Below are 14,535 nucleotides of genomic sequence, written 5' to 3' on the forward strand. Positions count from 1 at the left end.
AACGAAAACCAATTAACTTAATTGGAAACAAATTAAATAAAAGCACTAATTTTGGAATGTGTGTACTTTCAAAATATGCAAATTACTCTCGGCGCGTGATGAAGATGTCGCAATTTCGAAATAATAAAAATCTATTTACAAACTCTTTCGATTTTTTTTTATTTAAAAAAATAATAATAATTAATTTTTCTTCAAAATTTTCAATAATTACATTTATTATTTTCTCGTCTCGTCGACTGCTTCTTAAATTTGAAATTCGTACCGAAATTTTCGGCAATATCTTCAGTTTCTTCTTTACTTATATAATTTTTGTAGACATTCTTTAGTTTTTTGAGGATAGAATGACAGTAATCCGCAATATCTTTTATTTTTTTTTGTCACTTTATTTAATAAATAGTCGGCAAACCACTCGCATTAATACTTGAAGCAATCTCATCAATAAGAAAAAAAGAAACCGAGATGAACTTTGTTGTAGAGTAAACCGAGAAAAGTCTTTATTTTTCTTTTTATTTTTCTTTTTTCTTTTCGTCCTCGAAGAAATCTGCAGTGGCAAAGATGGTGTCGAGACTCTGGTCGTTTGTCTACGGCCGAGGAGAGATTTTTATCTTATGGCATTTCCTCCACTTTACCAAATGAAACCATCTTAAATTTTTTATCTCTCTCGCATCGGTCGTATTAAATTATATATTTAAATATATTTCAAATCTAGGAATTTCGATATTTTAATATAATTTTTCATGCGATTTAAATTTTTAACAGAGGATAAAAGGCAATAAATTTTGGTTTTCGTAAGCAAGATCAGTTTTGTCTAGCGTAAGACTTTGCCATCTCGAAAAATTGTTGGCCGGAATGGTTTATTTCGAGAAGAAACGAAGTATTTATAAGATTATTTACAAACCGAAATTGGAATTTTGAACAAACAAAGTGGGGTTGTTAGTGCGGACCATCGTTTGGGAATTGATCTTTTTTCTGTCGATCTTCTTCCTTCTCTCTCTCCTTGATTTCCAACGCATAAAACTATAAAAAAAAAAAAAAAAGAAGGAAAGATCGGTAAACTTCGTAGGAAGAAGCGATATTCCTGCGAGAGTTTCTGGCGATTCGAGAAACTGATCCTAACGAGAGGAATCTCTACAATCTTCGTCTTGGGATTGAAGCTGCGTTTCTAGTCGATTGCCTCGATGGCACCGACTCTGTTCTTAGCAGCAATTTTATAGCCGCGGAAGACAGAATTGGAAAATTCTGTGGTGCGGATATTATTTAAAGACACAGAATACGGTAATTGCGACTCCACTCCAATAACTTCTTAGGTTCCACGTAAAAATCCGCTCGTAAAAATCTTCGTCGTCGACATAAAATCTAATAAAGATTCGTTTTATCCGTTTATATTCTGACTTTTAATGTATTCCTTTAACTTACTTATTCTCTTATACAGTTGGCAAACCGTATACACTTTTATAGCTTTTAGATATCCGGTAAAATTATTGATTACATTTTAATATATGTAATTCTCTTAGCATCTCTCCAAAATACATTCTTACTTTCTCTCTGTTCTTAGTTATTTTTTTTTAATCTTATTAATACCAATCTTAATCTTTCTAGTCGGATTTCTGTAATTTTTTTCTTTTATTTCTTACCATGGGAACCTTAGGATCCTTCGGGAAAGTGGCATCTTTAGTTCTATTGTTAGTTTAGCTTTTTATTAAACGAAACCCTTTTCGTTTCCTATATTAAAAGAAGAAATTATATAATCTATAATTAAATTACATTTCGAAATTTATTCGTGATTTGCTCTTATAATAAATTTTATTGTTAATTTAGAAAAAAAAAGAGAAGAATTTATTCTTCTTATTATCGTTTCCACTATTTTTAATGCTTTTCCATATATTTTATTTTATAAAGGGAATTCTCGAAAGATTACATTTTTCTTTTTTTTTACGATTTTAATTCTTTGCTTAAATTACTTTTTCTTATTTTTTTATATTAATTCGGCATAAATTAAATTAATGCATTTATACAATTTATCCAAAAATTAAAACTAAAAAAAGGGGGGAATTGCGCCAGGAACCGGATTCCATCGAATAAAATATTTTTGGAGTCGTTCGCCCTAAGAAAAAGGTAGTAAAACCACTAAATTTACTGAATTTGAATTAATTTTTATATATTATTTACGTAATTTTTGTCGATTTAATTAATGATTTTTTTAATTAGTAAAAAAATTATTAAGAAATTCTAGTCTACAGTTTCGTGTTAAAGAAAAAAAGGTAAATTAAATGTACCGTATAAAAAATATATATATATATATATATATAAAGCAATTTAAACAGTATAACAGCTGTGGATAGAAAGAAGTCATAACAATTTACTGTAATAAATCTCGAACAGATAAGTGAAGATGGTCAAAAAGTATAAGTCTATCTTTGGAAAGATCATTAAACTATAGAATCGATAGAAGAGTAAAAATCTCATTAAAGACCCAATAAAAAAATTAAATAAATAAACAAAAATAATATACACAAATAATTGGAAAGGAAAGGGTTAAAATGACGAGTCTCGTCCGCATTCATAAAAATAATTTTATAACCGCGTAGAAAAAGGAATCAAAGATTTATTGCTGGAAATTGGACTATAAAAGATTATTTTTATGATCTTTACTTTAAGAATTCTTCAAATTTATTCTAAAGTAATTTGATCTAATTTAATTTATTATAAAGTCTGCATCGCCACTCACTAATGGTTCGCATGCTTTGGGATTAAATCATGCAGAAAATTGAAATGATCTTACTAATACATCAACTCTTCTCCCACTCAATTTGCATTTTTTTTTTCTTCTTCTTCTTCTTTTTTCTCTCTTATTTTCTTATATTTGCACCTCTGTCGTCGCTTTTTTTAATTCTTTTGCCATTAATAAATTTCAAACAGTTAATTTATCAAGCTATAAATTTAAGTTTTCTTTTCTTCTAGACAATAGCATCTATTAATTTATAGCCAAGAGCTATAAATATTCGGTCGGGGATGAAAAAAAAATAAGGAAGGTCGCTTACTCTATGTACAGTACTATTTTCTTATCTTTTCTTCGTTGGATTCCTCGAATCTTCTATATAATGAAGATCCTACATCCTGGTGAATACGAAGATCTTTTATTCTGCGGAATGTAAACTTAGATAATTTATTTTTCGGAATACAAAGATTCCATATTATCGAGAATATAAATGACAATCCTTTATCCTTAGGAATATCGAGGAAGACCATTTATTATCGGGGACGTCGACAAATATCCTTTATCCCGGGGAATATAAAGGAAGATCCTTTATCCTTGGCCGAAGACGAGGGAAATCAAATAAGTTTAGATATGTAAATTTATTAAATTATGCGCAAAATCCTCTCATTCTCGTATAAAAAGCATTAAAAAAACTGTCGACCGGTACAAGAAAAAAATATATATATAAGAGACGACGTATCTCGACACCGGTTCGAACTACCAATATTTACTTCTCGACTATCCGAAAAAGATAAATTGTTATATAAATATATAAAAATTTAAGCTAGAGAGAAGAAAATCCCGGATTCGAATTCGGATCTACTGGATTTTCTACCATTCTTTGTTTTTTGGGGGGAGAAGGGAGCCTAAAAGAAAGCGAAGAATTCGATGTTTTTCGCTTTGGAGTAGATAAAGAGAAAGAAGAAAAAGTTATATATTTATTTCGTCGAATCTACAATCTGCAGAGATTCTTTAATAAGATAAAGTCATCGAAAGAGGGAATTTGTAATCTTCGAACAACTTTTAAATCGTTACACGTTCCAACTCGGAATTTAAAGTCGTAAAATAAATGGTTTAATAGCTAAGAATTCCCAGAAATTTTATCTCCACTTTCATCTATTTTAAATGCGCTCCGCTTTATTTTCTTCAAAGAATTATTTTTAAATAAATTTGAATATCGATTGAATTAATTTATATATATATATATATTTACGCGCTTATAAACTACGTACCGTGATCCAAACTTTATTAATCACTATACTTACGGAAATTGTAATTAAAAATGTAAAATTACTTACGTTTATCTTGTAAATAAATAAATAAATGCGGATAACTGCATTTGAATGGCAATTTGAAAGGGGATGCGGGTCGAAATCCGGGCGACACTATTACAGAAATTACACAGTTACTTTTAATAAACCGAATACCTTTACACGGCTACCGTTTAAATTACTACATTTAAGTATACTTTAAAACACTATAATTGTAGAATTTTCTGGAGAATTAGTACAAAAGTAGAAAGATTACAATTCATTTTCAATTACCTGTAGGGCCATTACCGTTAAGATTTTTACTACTAACCACACGGACGATTACCTCGACTATTGTCGCATCCGTAGTTGTTACTTACTTACAACCACTGCAACCGATACAATTATTAACTGGACCGACTACTTCTACTATCGACTAATTGTTGCCAGTTACAATTACAGTTACTACCGGTGATAATGATTATTTCCCTTGTAATTATTGCCGATGTAGTCGTCGTAATTATAAACGTTAGTTGTAAAGTTACCGTTAATTACGAGTGATGCGCTTTCCTCATTTATTACTGATTACATTTATCGTTTGTATTATGATCGTTCCCATTTATAAAATTATTATTTGATTATTATTTACTTCACTTCCTTACTTACTGTTTCTACTGTAATTACCGTATTTTTTCTCCTATTAAATATTATGTAAAATTAATCTAATTTCGTCGTGTAATTTTCATCAATTACTCGTTTAATATTTAATATAAATCTGGATATTTACGCCGAAAAAACTGAATAAAGTAACGATTTTTTTCTTTTTTTTTCTTTCTTTTCCATTAAAGTAATTCGAGTTTTGCATTTCGTAGCCATTTTTAGTACTATTTCTGAGGTCGAAATATATATATATATATATTTTTTAAAGATTTAATATCCATCCGGACGTCGATCCAATAAATTCGTGCGCATTTAAAATGGAAGGAAAAAAAACGTAAAATATATAATAAAATAAAATATTTAATTTAACTTATATTTTATTCGAAATAAAAGATAATTTAGTACTTTACATAATTGGAAAAAAATAAAAAAAATAAAGAAGTTAACGACGATGGCGAGTGGAGAATCCGAGTACAAATATCCACTTCGTCTATAATTTTAAATCCATCCATCATCAACGAAATAAAAAAAGAAACAAAGAAAAAACGAAACAAAACAATTTAGAAAGAACAGAAAGATTTTTTGATATATTTTAAAACAGCTTCGTGTTTTTTTATGACTGTACGAAACGTCACTCGATCTCTTCGTACGTAGGTATGACGAAGCTCTCGTTATTTATTATTATTTTTTTTTATTACGTCATTATACAAGTTAGGAAATTCGGAAAAATGACGTATAACGCGTATCGAATAACGCATAACGCTTCGCACCAATCAAAAACGTATTACATTTCCCGCTAGATGTGACGAGTCAGTCATTGGACGAGAACAGACTCGAATCTCCGGCCGGCGTAGTTACGTATTAGTCGAAGCGACCAATGGAAGGCGAGAACGAGAGGCGTTAGAAGTTAGCCAACTAAAAACTCGGTTAGAAAAATTTTGATTTAAGACTTTTGTAAAAAGCCACCGGAGTTATTCTGGGGAATTCGATAGAATTTTCTCGGAATATTTACAATAGTAAGTCAGGAAAGTGTAGATAAAATTCGTCGCGTGGATATTTAAATACCAGAATCTACTCGATAAGTCTTCCTTCGTTAGAGACGGTCGAGTTTATTTAAGTCTTCTCTTGTCAAATTCAAATTACATTCGAACGTCGGGGAATTTCCGGAAACACTTCCATCCGCTAAGATATTAAGTGTGTCCGACGAAGGGGGATCGATATTAAATACGGACGGTTCGAGTAAGCTTTCCCCTCGTCTTAACGCACAGACTCCACTCGTTCGCTTAATGGAACGTCAACAATAAAATATCCCCAAAGGAAAAGCGAGGGGGGATGACCAAACGAGGCACCCTCTACGTCTTTCTTTTCTCGACCGTAACCGCGTGTCTCGCTACTAATACGAAAGTAAACGGAGCTTTTGTGTGTTTCGTCACCAGTCGCACTCCTTCTTCCCTTTCCTTTCTTCTCCCTTTCGTCACCTTTACGTAAAGTTCGACGATAGATATAAATGTCCACCGGTCCATTATCGGATTTTCTTTAATTTCTTCCAACGTCGGATGGTGACGTCGCGTGTTTGCTTTTGATTTACACTTCTTTTTTTTTCTTCTTTTAGTTCTTTCTGCGGCGACGACAGATTGGTCGTTTCCGATGGTACCATAATGCAGAATTATTGATCGTTGTCTATAAGAATAAAGGATGTTTGTAAGGTCGAGATAAAGAAATTGCCACGTCTGATTTTACGCTCTGGCCTTTTTCTTCGAATATCGAAAATTGAGAAAGAAAAAAAAACTCTCTGCAACTTTAATAAGAAAGAAAAGAAAAAAAAAACACAGAAAAAATGTAAAATTTCTTTTTCGTTTCGTTGGATTTTCACTGATTTCTTTTATTCTTTCTCCGGATTTTCGGGAGGAATTTGTTACAAAATCGCATCTTACGAAACCCGAACTTTCGTATAATAAAGTGTAAAAGAAATTAAAGAATTTGTTGCAAATATTGTTTTTTAGCGGGGTTTTTTTATTGAAGGGAGGGAGATCGATATTACTTTATTTAAAATAGAAATAAAGATCAGGAGGGAGGTGAGGAAAATTTGGCGCTAGAAGGAGAGGAGGAGCGGTGTTTGGAGGACTTGCCATTTGCAGAAGTTGTTGTTGTTGTTGCGTTGGGATATATCAATCGGATGGGTTTGGTCCCAGGACGTGGTTAGAGAAGATAGCAGTCGAGTGTCACATATCGCCGGCTGCTTTCTATTCCTCGGAGGATAATACCGAAATTAGAAGGGTACTTTGGTCAAATTACTATCTCAGGATTAATCTATTAATATCGGATCGACTTTCCTCTTCCGACAAGTAAATACCCTCCTCATATTTTATATCTTTTCCATTTATTTATATCTTCTTTGCGACTTTCTTCCTTTTTTCCTCTTTCGTTGACTTTACGTATTTCGTCGACTACTTTAATTCTCGATTACCGAATTTATTTTATTTATCTTGAATTCTTTTTACTCGAATTTTTATAATTTTAGGAAACATTTTGCTATCGGATAATTAAAATAAGTGTAATTTTGGGCGGAAACGAGTGGGAGAGAGATGGAGTATCGTCACGATGTACTGTACAAAAATAGTTAGAGTTATGAAGATTGTCTTGAATAATTGAAGAAGTGAAACGTTAAGTGAGACGTGATCGGTCTGCATAATAAGTAGCGTTAATTATCCGGCGGGACAACATTATCGAGTTTACTGAAGCGGTATTAATATCCGCCAGGTAAAACAATGTCCTCGTTATACCGGCAGAAAGAAAAAAAAAAAAAATTCGGAAAATATAATTAAAACGACATTTTAATCGACGTCTCTCTCCTCTCCTTATTTTAAAATTTATAAATTCCATCTGCCAGAAGTTTATTTGTATAATATATACTCGATACGTAACCGATTTTTTCTTATCCTGTGTAATATGCCAACCCTGTTTACTATTAAAAGAAATAAAAAAAAGAAAATATTCCACCATTTTCTTTAAGATGCCAGCAAATTTTTTTCGTGTTTAAAGGAGTTTGTTGGATATTTCACCATATCTTCCTGTCATCGATTGTTCAATTGAATTTCTTTCTTGTGCCTCTTCTTTCTTTTGTATAGCCAAAGAATATGAGAAATAAATTTAGGGTCCTTTCACCTCGAATTTGTTTCTAACATCGATTTACTCCTCTCCCCTCCCAATTTTACAGTCTCTCCGAAGACGATATCAATTTTAATTTCGTCTTCGGTTGATGTCCGTTTGCAGGCGCTATCGAATAGAAAAAAAAGAAATTCATTTAAACGATTTCTTTAATTTAAATAATAATAATAATAATTCTGTAAATATGACTTACCTTACTAGAAATTGAGTATTAATTCGACTTGTCTAATTTAATAAGGATGGGACACCCCGCCGTTTCGGGGATCCGGGTTCGAGTTCAGATGCGATCTTCAGCCGGTCGAACCCGTGAGGAACGTATAAAAAAACATATAAAGGACGTTTTTCAATATATATATTTTATGAAATGTTACGGTGTTATATGAATTAACTCGGTTTATACGCGATTCGAAGCCCTTTTGAATCCAAGAATTGAATCGTGTCGAGTAAGTCGAGATGCCGAGTACGGTGAAAGTTCTTTCGTATTGTAACCGTACTCGAGACGAAATTCTTTTTGCATCTTAGAAATAAACGAAATCGCCTTCCTCTCCTCCAATTTCTATAGAAATTTCAATAAAAACTGCACAGAAATCACACTTACGTAACGAAAATACTCTCAGATTTATCAGGAATTTCGAACCGGAGCCGGAAAGAACGATCGAAAGACAAAGGAATATCCAATAAAACGGAGTATTCCATATTATGAAAAGACGTTTAGATACATTTTCGGATAAGAGAGACGTCGGAGAAAAGCGTGGGAATTTCGGTTGTTTAGAAAAGACGAAGATGGTCTCGGAATCCTTCCTCGTTTTACGGTGATAAAAAAAGTGGCTTTAAAAACGAGTTGTGTTCGATAGCAAAACCTTTTCAAAATAGTATGTTGAAGTAAATGGATTGATCTTTAGTTTTAATTAAGGAGATCCAACCGAGCAAACTCGATTATGAAAATCGCCGCGGGCGTTGCAAAGTGTTCTTTTCTCGTTGTCTGGTCTTCCGGTGTCTTTCGTTCGTCTTTAACGTCTTTTCACCGGGAAGGGCGTAAAATATCGCAGGGCAAAAGCCGTAAAAATTTTAAATATAATAATTTAATCCATTAATTATAATTACTTTTCGGCTACGAAAAATTTGATCTTCTCGCATTAAAAAACGAATAACAATAAGGGAACTTTAATTAATTTCTAACGATTTATAACGGTCCTAAATACGTTTTTAAATATTTATACCGTTAAACTTTATCTTTTAAAACAAATTATTCGTCAATTTATAACGTTTAGAGACTTAGAGACTTCTCAGTCTCTAAGAATCACGTGTTTAAGGATGCGGAATTTAAATTTCTCGAAAGAGAAGAAAAAAGAGAAAATAAGAGGAGACTTTCTACAAAATCTGGCCATAGAAGGATAGAATAGTCACGTGTCTCGACGAGTCTCTCCGTCCCCCGCGTGACCCGGACATCACCAATCCATAAACCTTAAGCAATAACAGAATATTTTCTTTTTACTTTGTGGATGTATTAATCTAAGCTCGTGACTCGACACAAATTTTGCATTTAAAAATGTAAAGGTGTAAAAGATTGGTCGGCAGATGTTCTCTACTTTACGACGACATTTTTTTTTTCGTCGCCATTTTTTCTTCACGTCGAGATTTCGATTCTAAATAAATTCGTCCTTAAATTAAAATAAAAAAAGGAGCACTTTTTGTTTTATTTAAAATGACGAATTTAAATATAATTTTTATTTAATATTCGACGTTCACTTTATATTTTATTTTCTATTTAATTTAACAAACCGGAGGCCATTTTGGCAACTCGTAACTTCTCTTTTCTTTATTGTAATACCATTACTTTAATAATTAGAAGACCGTTGTAAAGGATAAAATTTCTCGTTTTCTATCTTTTTTCCCCCTTGTTTTTATTACTTAATTTTCTGTTGTTTAATTATTTTGTCCTCGGAGAAAACTATCGATCGTCTAACTTTATTTCCTTTGTTTTTTTTGCTCTTTGATTGTTTAATCGCCTATAAACCCAAGAAACGTGCAAACTGTTTGTAGTTTTGTCACTCCACTTTCTTTGAGTGTTCTTCGCTCTTAGATACGGGGTATTAACGATAAAAACCGTACGCTAGTGTGAAGTTTTCGACATTTCGCCCGAAAAAAGCTGGTTTGGGATGGTCCTAGATTACGAAAATTGAATTTAAAGAGGCCTGACAATTACCTCGTTCGATATTTTCTAAGACGTATTAAAAATACAAAACAACGTTAAAGTATAAGAAATATTTTGTTACGATCTTATTTATAATTAGAAAGGGGATTACATCTTTTCGCGGAGCCTACGAAATTTTCATTCGTTGGCCCCCCACCCCGCCGTAGGACCTCGGATCCGCTCATTTCTACTACAAAGGACGTCGCAGGATGTTAGAAAATACGTCATAAAATATGTAAAAAGAATTTCGTTAGTCATTCGACATGTAAGAAAGATACGATAAATTTGGACGAGTGGAAATGACGAAAGTGCAAAGAATAAATTCTCGTTTCTAATATAATATTTATTATATTTTTCCAAAATAATAAATATAATATTTATTATTAATATTTCTCCCAATGTTTTTGATATTGTAATTATGTATAATGCATCGGAGACGGCAAAGAGACATCAAAATAACAACATTCGACGTCCAACTCTTCGATGTCCTTTCTTGTTTCAAAGAGAAAAATTCCCAGATTATTTGTTTAAAAAAAATTCGATTTGGAAAAAAGTAGATTATTTTATTATATTTATTATAAAAATATCTCCAGTTTAAAATCTCGAAAATTGTCTTTATTATTTTAAATTTTTCACAAATGAAAAAGAAGGAAAAAAGAATAGAAAATTGATATTAATTATTAAACGAGGAAAGAAGGTTAATAAATCACTTTGTTATCACCTTTTCTTAAGTAAAACTAATTAATATTGATACAAAGATCTTAGTTTTCGCATTAATAAATAATTTAAGTCGGTAGTTTATCCTTTAAATAATTAAAGAAAGTGTCGAGAGATAAGGAAGAGAAGGAGTTTCGCCAAGCGTGACCGAGATAAAAGTCACGAATAACGTTTACGAATGATATCGAAAATAATGCTTCCGTTCGACTATGCAAATTTAACTTTAGGAGTAACTTAAATACAATGATTTATAATGGACAAACCGGTTACGTCATCTCCGCTCTTCGTGCTCCCGATGGATATTTAATGATCATAAAAGGATGCCAAGAGAAAGATTCGGATTACGTTGGATTATCGTGGTTAATTTTTAAAATTCCAAATTATTATTGTTATTTTTAATGCGGTTGGCCGACTGCTCGTACGATTTGGTCATAGAGAAAGAGAGGAGGGGAGATGGAGTGGCAGATAAACTAGGGTGATAAGTAGGGTGTGGAGATAGATCTCGACACTAGGAAATGGCCGAAACGGCGGTAGATACTTGGATTTGTGGTCTGACGACCTAATTACAGAAGGGATGCGTAGACGAGAAGAGAGGAAAGAGGACGACTCCGGCTCCAAGGTTTAATACGAAATGGCCAAAATGGCGGGAGATATTGTCGTGCGTTTAGTGGCCTAATCACTTAGAATAATCGAGGGTCACTTAAATATTAGACAAAGAGCGTTACTAATAAAACAAAGAAGTAAAGAAAATAAGAACTAATACTATATGATCACAATGATGCAATTTTTAATCATATTGGTAACTTATTAATTTCAAATACTATATACAAATTAGTAGTGTCTTGTCCCGTACATTATACGTTTCCCGATAACAACAGAGTCGTGCTGGCCATCTGTATAATTACCAGGGGGGAATATTTGAATTGAAATCACGTGACTTTCGGTCGAGACCGGAAGTTCGTATATAGTTAATCGGGGTTCCTGTTTCCATATCCGGTCTCGAATTTCATCTATCTAACACCGTTCTCGAGATTAAGTAAGGACAGACAGACAGTGAGAATTTATAGGTCTACAAGTTTTACTTTAATGGCTCATATATAACAGAGGGAAAGTATGGCGATCGGTCAGAAAATGACCCCTCCCTAAGACTTTTACATTTTTGGATTTAGGACCCACTGAAACGCAGAGAAATGCAAAAAAAAATTGGGGAATAATTTCTGTATTTATGGATGTTAGTATGTGTATGTGTGTGGAGGGGCACGATTTTGTTCACCCTGTTTAAAGCTTAATAACTCCTGTCCTTTTTGTCAAAAATTTCCGAAATTTTACAGCGAGGTTTGTGTATTAGTGGGATCGATGCCATTAAATTTTGATGGTTAGAGGTAGCGGGGTGGGGGAGATAAAGGGGATGGTGTGTATCTCCAATAGGGTCGGACTTAATGTCGATTTTATTAGTTATTAGCATTTACAATTTGTTATAAAACACATCCATACCCTGAAAATTAAGCTTTTTGTCATTTTATAATACAGTAATACGTCGGTTATCGTCGATTTTTTTCGCGGAAAATGTGTCTCGGTTTTCGTCGGTTGCCTCGGTTTTCGTCTACGCGACCTCCTACTAATTTTGCGAAAACATAGGGCGTTTTCTTTCTTAATGTGGCATCGTTTCTCGTTGTGTGAGCATTATCCAGCGCGTCTAGGAAAACAATTGCTTTCCTTTCCTTTCCTTTTAGCTCCATCACGGAACCAAAGAAAGTTTCTAGAGCCAGCATCCCTTCGAATGCCATATTAAAAGCTATGTTAACATTCATTTATTCTTTACATTAATCTTTTATATTCATTTTATATTAATTACTTATTGTTTTTAGTATTAAACACAGTATTTGTGCTCTATCAAATTGCAACAAGAAAAAAAAAACACACGCCAAGTGAGTGGATGGAAAATACGTGCGAATTCAACTGTTTTGTAGCGGCTCGTGGAAGAAAACTTTATCGATTATAAAAAAAACTAATTAAAAAATAACGATTTTAATATTGAAATTATCAAAAAAACATCATATAAGTGAGAAATTTAAAAAAAAATCAACGAAAATATATTCTGTTTTTTAAGTTAAAAGGCATCCAAGTAGAAAATGCGACTTCCATTTCTAGAAACAAATTCAAATAATATTTCCCAAATTAAAAAAAAATAGCAGGGAAAAAAGTAATTTTATTTTTTAAATTAAAAAAAATATATCATTTGTAGAAAATTTTTGAAGTTTTTGTTTTTTTTTAATCCGTAGAAAGAAAAAAAAGGCCATCTTCTCGTACCAACAAATGTGTAAATAATTAGAGTAAACTAATTTTATTTTCCAACGACATTTCGAGTGAAACAAATTATTTTAATTTTAAAATAAAAGCGAATAAAATTACAAATATTTTATTACTTTATATAAAAGTCATTTTAAGGCCTTTTAAATTTAATAATTTTTATTTAAAAAAAACGATTGTAGCTTTAAAAACTAGAAATGAGAAAAATACAGTCTACCCCCCTATAACACTGTTGATTATTCCGTTTTATATGAATTTCATGTTGTACGAGTCACATAGATTTTACAAATACGTGTGCTGGGCTGTGAACGGCTCACGTATTTGTAAAATCTAAGTGACTCGTACAACATGGAATTCATATAAAACGGAATAATCAACAGTGTTATAGGGGGGTCGACTATACAAAACTTCAAAAAATTAACTCCAAAATTCTTTTTTGTGTGACGTTCTTGTAGAAAAACAGCGAAGACAATACCTGATAATGTAAAAACTTCGTATCAAATTTTTACAACCACGTAAAAACTTGAAAAAAACTTAAATTAAAAAATGCAAAATATGCGAAACGTCCGAACGTCTGTTCGTAAAATACAAACAGAAACGTCATAGGCGACACTCGGGTTAAACGTAGGACAAATAAATTTTGATAAAGGGGGTTGTATGTTTAAAAGCTGTACAAAGATCAACAGAAGGGACGGCTTTGTGTAACAATAATTGGCTTCCTTTTTCGATTGGCAATCAACTGTTATCCAATTTATCAGACGATTGGGAGACAAACTGATCCACAAACCGATTCTCAGAGAATGGCTCGATGCTTTTTTCGATATTGGAAAATTCAACTTCGTATTTTTCAAAAATATAATTTTTTGTGTGTTTTTTACTCCTTTAAATTGTTTTTAACCGTTTTCTTTATATTTTTCTCAATAAATGTCTGGTTGAAGTGCAATAACCAAAAAGTTTTCATTACTTTTCTCCCCTATTTTATGGAGCTTTACAGTAAATTATGTTATAAAAATTGTATTTACGTGAATTTAATCATAATTACTGTTTTCTATATTTATATATATTAACTAGAGGATAATTTGATCTAATTCATCATCTACCTTCATTAAAGAGGATTAAAGATTTGTCCAAATCGTTCATTCCTAATGCTTTCTAATTATCAATCTGTTTTGATTTTCAACCAATATCTTTAAATTTAATAATAATACTTTCATTTTTATATTGCTATTGTGTTAGATAATGAAAATAACGTCAAAAAATAGTTTATAATACAATAGCAAAAATATATAACATTGTTGTTGTAATATTACGTATATTTTACAATAAATAGAATAGTAATAATAAATTACACTAGCAAAACAACAGCAACAGACAGAAGAATTATAACAACAAGTACACATAAAGACAGTAACGACAACGAGACAAATTGAAACAATAAACACACACAAGAACAGTACAACACAAAATACATTCACTTA

At 31.9% G+C, this 14,535-nt stretch overlaps 1 long non-coding RNA gene across 2 annotated transcripts; it reads right to left on the bottom strand.

Moving 5' to 3' along the window:
- Positions 1-221: 221 nt before the first annotated feature.
- LOC111620469 lies at positions 222-4,429 on the bottom strand. Of its 2 annotated transcripts, XR_002755919.1 has the most exons (4): positions 4,303-4,429; positions 4,057-4,143; positions 1,118-1,722; positions 222-1,017 (listed from the first exon to the last, which is right to left on the bottom strand). It is a non-coding gene; the product is annotated as an uncharacterized LOC111620469 (long non-coding RNA). The 2 variants fall into 2 exon arrangements; XR_002755918.1 differs by having other exon boundaries at positions 222-1,722.
- Positions 4,430-14,535: the final 10,106 nt, after the last annotated feature.

The sequence above is a fragment of the Centruroides sculpturatus genome, unplaced genomic scaffold, assembly GCF_000671375.1.
Source record: "Centruroides sculpturatus isolate CEXI.00-Female unplaced genomic scaffold, Cexi_2.0 scaffold28, whole genome shotgun sequence".
Lineage (NCBI taxonomy): Eukaryota > Metazoa > Arthropoda > Arachnida > Scorpiones > Buthidae > Centruroides > Centruroides sculpturatus.